This window comes from Delphinapterus leucas, chromosome 12 (assembly GCF_059928025.1).
Source record: "Delphinapterus leucas isolate spDelLeu-1000000601 "Yukka" chromosome 12, BTC_Dleu_Yukka2, whole genome shotgun sequence".
Classification (NCBI taxonomy): domain Eukaryota; kingdom Metazoa; phylum Chordata; class Mammalia; order Artiodactyla; family Monodontidae; genus Delphinapterus; species Delphinapterus leucas.
In genome coordinates this window covers 41979071-41985262 of record NC_143140.1, presented here as the reverse complement: position 1 = coordinate 41985262, position 6192 = coordinate 41979071, and positions in this window count along the sequence as shown.

Genomic DNA, 6192 nt, shown 5'->3' with positions numbered 1-6192 from the left:
AGACATAGAACATAGTGAAAATGTATTTTTACTTTCTATGTGTTTTTGTAATGTATTTGAAATAAAGTTAGGTTCATTTGTGTCTATTTGTATTTACATTTAAAGTTTTTCCCCATCTTTGTTGATTTAATTTGTTTTATGATAAACACCTGTGTATGTAAATAGGTGTACCCACTCGCATATGTAATTTCCCTTCCTGTCTTTATACATAAGTGGGTTTTTTGTCCTTTGTTTGACTAACAATATATCTAGAAATCACTTCATATCTGTTTAAAATACCCTTTTTTACAGTTTTATAGTACTCCATTGTGTTAAATACCATAGTTTATTCAGCCAGTCTCCTGTGAATGTATATTCAGATTATTTCTAATGTTTTGTTATTGCACCTAATGCCAGTATTCCAACTAATTAACTTTTGCATATGTAGTTTTAATTATTTGAGGTGTAACATAAGGGTAAATTTCATAAAAGTGGGATTGCTGTGTCAAAGTATTAAATGAAGATGCAGTTTTGTAATATATTAACAAGTTCTCCTCCACAAGTCTACACTGTTGTGTATTTCCATCCTCATTATATGAGTTCCTGCTCATACAATGAAACGTATATTTTTTCCACAGTTTATCAACAGAAGTGTTTTGACAGCTTTTGAATTTTTGCCAATTTGGTAGGTGACATATAATCTTTTAATATTTGTGTAATTTTCATTTGCATATATTTTATTTTGAGGGAGATTAAACATGTTTTCATATATTTAAGAACCATTTTATACCATAATTTTGAGATTATATGTTAATATTTTTGCCCATTTTTATTTCATAATTTTGTCTTTTTTAAAAAAATTCATCACTTATGGAAGCTTGCCCTCCATCTTTAATATTAGTTTAAAATATTTTTCCTATTTTATCATTCATCTTTTGATATTTCCATATGACATCTTCCAAGTACTTTTCAGAAGTATGTAATTTATTGTTTTATTACAAATGTATTTTTGAATCACAGTTAATATCCAGTCTTGCTTAGTGGTGAAACTCTCAAAGGAGAATGCTTCTACCCCCATCCCACCAAGGAAGAGACAGACAAGCAACCTTACTGTCTCTGTTGCAGAAATGGAAATAGTCCTGGCTCTCTCTCTTTTAGTCTGGGTCATCTTTCAGAGGCCACAGCTTTGTGTGCTAGTCTCGGAATCAATCCCCCACCACACAGATTACTGAAACTCCCTAACACACAGATTTCTGGATTGTCAATTTCTCCCAAAGTTAATTACCTCTTTGTTTTAATACTTTGTTTCTTTCCCCTCCTCCTCCCCCTCCTCCTCCCCCTCCTTCCACTCCTCCTCCTCCTCCTTCCCCTCCTCTCTGTCCTCCCCCTCCCCCATCCTCTTCCTCTTCCTCCTCCTCTTCTTTTCCCCTCTTCTCCTCTTTCTCTGTCTCTCTCTCCTTTGAGGGATTTCTCTCAATTTCTTAACATTTTCATCCATAATTTCAAACAGATGTATTTTAGTACTTTATCAGCTTGTTTTAAATGTTTTATTTTTGTTGGTATTTTAGTATACCAAGTTTGCCATAATGCCATATTACAGAAAACAGAAGGATTAGATGTTGCTTTTCAATACTATAGAAGACATTGTTTGATAACATTGATACATCTGCCTAAAAACTCTGAGGCATTCCTCTAATCTTACTCTGCATTTCCCTTATATGAGGATGTATGAGAGAAAATTTTATACCCATATTTTGTACGCTAGATATTTATCCTCAAGCCAAAAAAAGTAGGCATTATGAAAAGTCACAGGGAAAGGAAGAGGCAAGTGTGAAGACAAAAACATAGAAAATCCCAGGAGAGTAATTTGAAATAGTTAAACTGTGCCCCGAAAGCAGATTAAAACAGTTTACTCTTCTTAGCTGCTTGTTTTTATATAGTTTTTCTCCATGCAAATATTTTCATTTACTTATTAATACTTAATTTCATAATCAGTAGATTAACTTTATATAAAAATCTGATGAAACAGTCAGTTTGGGGCAGTAGTTTCCAGCACCTGTTTATGGACAAAATTCAGGATAGCTGCATAGGAAATTCTCAAAGCTCATTAAAAATACAGATTCCTAAGACTTACCCGTTGTTAATAGAGATAAATAGCAATACATCAACTTTACAGATAAGGAAATGGAGGGTTAAAGAAATAGATTGCCTAAAGTCCTACAACTACTATCTCACAAGCAAGTCAGTTAACAAATATTTACATCTGACAATGCCAGCGTTGGACATATTCTCTATGACATTTGTGGCAGCCTTCTCAGTTTTTCTAATTATCTATTTGTCCATCATGAGGACAATGCAGCTGAATAGTGCATACTGTTTGGAAATAGCTCAAATTTATTACAAAGTAATATTATTTCTTTAGTTGTTAGAATTTTCCAAACTTAATAGAAAAATAAACACTAAGAAAAGTTGGTTAGGATAAATAGCTTAATGTTATATATGATTATTCCTGAAATTGGTGTCATAGTATATTTTGTGGTAGATATAATAAACTAGATGAAATAAACATGAAATGCAAATTTATTTATTTAGAAAATAAAAGCCTATAAATAATTTACTTATGATTGATGTTAGACAATTCTGTAGATAACATATTTACTGGTGTGAATATAAAACATAAGAGAGAACATTTTATCAGTCTCTTTTCTCTGAAGGTCATTCTTAAACCAAAGTGAAACTTTGGTGAGGCTTAAAGGGTACACACACAAATGCCCTTTAAGGTATGTAAAAGATATAGAAAGGGCTTTGTCTCAAAATTATCTGTAGTTTGGAGTGGCAGTCTGTATGAATATCATTTCTAGTTTTATAGCTTCTCTTGCCCCAAACTTCACCTGCTCTTTTATTTTCTGAAGACATCCATCATTAAAAAAATATAAGGAAGATTAAGAATGTTTAAGGAAAAGAAATATATTCTGCTTACTCTGCCTCAATATTGAATCTCTAAGTGTATATTATCCCATAGAACCTTCCAGATAGAAGCCCCAGATTCACTATCAACAAATATTTATATATGTGGTATCATTAGTAATAAAATGTATGTCTCATTGCAAAAACTCTATTTGTTCAGCGTACCACATGCCAGGGATCATTTGTTGGTAGAAGCAGTCAAATATAAAAAGTTGAGGAAATATAATATCAGAAAAGATGATAAGAATTGATTCAGGAGAAAAGAAATAAGCAACGTGAGCCACTGCCTAGTCTAGGAGTTAGACTAGAACTGCTAGCAGTTAGCTTAAAATGCAGTCAACCTAATATTGAATTGATGTAGCTGGTATCTCAAACAAACCTAAGCTGCTGTAGTCTTGAAACCAAGAAGCTTCACACTCTAGTATGCCAGGGAATGCAATGAATGTGTTGTTAATGGCATGTGGTATTCTTCTCATGAATTGCACAGCATGTATGGGGATTCTATCAGTCTCCTGGCTAATCTTATCAAAAATTTCTCCAAAGGGCCCAAAAGGTATTGGGGCATTCACTGGGTTCTGAAAATGAGTTGAAATTAATTAAAATTTAGAAGCCTCCCATGAGCATGTGTAGTACATGAGGTGGGGAGAGACAAGTGAACCATTTTTGAATATTCCAGCCAGAAATGTGAGAATTTATTTATGTTTATACATGCATTACAATGTTTGATGGAGGAGAATGAAATGAACCCTTGATAGCTGTTAGAAATTACAGCTTCAGGAAATGCCATGCATCACACGTTAGCAACACATCACGTGGATGTCAGTAAGTTTCAAAGCAGGTCTTTGCAAAGAGCAAAGAAGTAGTTACTTACAGTTATTTATAAACTTAGTCATAAATGTCTATAGTTTGCCTTGATAATGTAGAAGTACAGACACCAGAGAACTGTTTTTATGAGCAACAGTGGACAGGTTGGGTTTATCTTTTGCCTGGGGTTTTCATCAAGTATGTAGTCTATAAATATAAGATGATCCACACTCCCCTCACCACCACAAAACCAAAATGTGAAAGGACTTGAGGTATTCCTAGGTAGGACAGATTATTCAAGAAAAATCAGGTTCACAGGATAAGTGTATATTTTTTTAACCTTACAAAATATTAAAAAATAATGAAAAATAAAAGATTGTATTATTTTTAGAAGAAAGAAAAAATTTCCCTACATTTCCATCTTTGAGAAAACCCAGATACAGATTGTTTCAGTTGCTTCTGGAAGCTGAACTATGAAACATAATGAGTAAGCAGAAATTTTAGACCAGATCAGGTACAAGATGCAGCCAAAGCTGTTTTTCATCACACAGGAGGTGATAACAGGTCAGCTAGTCCCTCTGGTAATGGCACTCTGACCCACCAATTTTTTCTTGCAGCATTTTAGGGAAAATGGACTGTTTGATGGAATCTTGAGAGGCCATGTTGCATCTTTTAGCTGCTTTAATTTAATTTTAATGTTAAAGCAACTACAGTTTTTGACTTTCATCCTAGACATTCAGATACTCCCACTTTGAAGCTACAGGAGCAGTTCTGATATTGGGTAAACATGACCCCTTGGAAATAAATTCAACCTAAGAGCCTCTGTAAAGGCAAGAGTTATATTACAACTTTAACCAGACTTTTCCCATCCCTGAGGAGCAGGTTTGCATTCTGAAGGAAGTCATTTTGGCTGCGGAGCTGGGAGAATAGACACTGCCTTTGACAGAGTGTCAGAGTGGCAGGAGCGCAAAATATCTACTGAGGCCACAAAGCCCACCTCACAATGTCACGTTATTGGGGTGTCATTTGGTATTTCAGGGCAGAAAGAGGTACCTGAGTTGGACTTTGGTAGGCAGGAAAGGCTGCTGAGTTGGAGGGTCAAGACATCTATTCCCAAATTTTACAGGTAACATCCCAGGGGGAGCCTCTGGCATCTGGAAACCCTAGTGCAAACCAGAAATCAAATAAAACAAACCTCCTGACTCTTAGCTAAATTATATTCTCATTTTAGTTTAGATTTAGTGCATGTGTCTTGATTAAGGATGTCTATGCCCAATTTCTCTAATTCATCTTCAATATGCTGTACTCTAGATAATTTGACTGTAGGTTTAAAAAATACCCCATTATGATTTGAGCCTTTGAGTAACTTCCAATCAATAAAGACACATAATATGAAGAAGAAGTTTGAAATATATCTTGGATTAGGACTTGATTTAGACCTTATAAAGTTATCTCCTATCTTAGCAGTCACCCACATACCAGCAGTCATGGCTTTGTCATCATTTATGTCAGCATCTGAACAGGAAAGTAATATCCTAGAAATAGTCAATATGAAAATTAAAGTCTCCCTTTGTCAGTAGCAATATAATCCTATCATGGTACAGTCTCTCAAGATATTCATAAATATATTTTTGTCACACTAACTGGATCATTTTGTATCAAGACCCTTAGTTCACATGATGACTCAGAAACATTTCTTTCATGCGCTTCAGTTTGATAAATTAATCATCTCTAAATTGATCTGTTGATTGATGACTACATAAAATCATGGGAGGCAAAGTTTCTGGCATATGATTTACCTCATAGATAATTGAATATTCATTCTTGGACCAAAATAAATTAGAATATGATGTTTCATGATAATCGTAGCCATAGGGTTATCAAAATCCATAACTCTCATATTACTATGCCTATGGTGGTTGCCTAGTGAGATGATCTTTAAATTATGTTAAGAAATAGAATAGGAGTAGATATGTCTCTATATCAATTATCTTTTGTCTGGCTGACAGTCTGTGATATTGGATAACTCTTTCGTGGTTCTCTTTTTAAGGGTGGTAATTCTGGATCATATCTGTTCCTGTTTCTTCCTTTCTGTCCCACCTTAGGGACCATTCTGACATCCTCAGTTACTTTCTCCATCTTGACAAGCATTGCCCAATATTTCATGCTATCAGTGGATGAAAGCCAGAGAGAATTAAGATATGGGTTTCTCTCACCCAGTAGAGTAACATTTTTGAAGATGAGATTTTGGATTCCTCCAGAGAAGTTCACCCCATTGTACTCACCAGGTGGTCAAAATGCTGAGGGACATGGCAACAAGGAAGACAGGTGAACGTGCAGGAAAATGTGTGATGTGGAAAGCTATTAAAAAATTCTGAGCGGGTTTAGTTTCTAAAACTGAAGACTTGTGAGAGTATTATAGCCGAGGAGAACAAGGGAAGC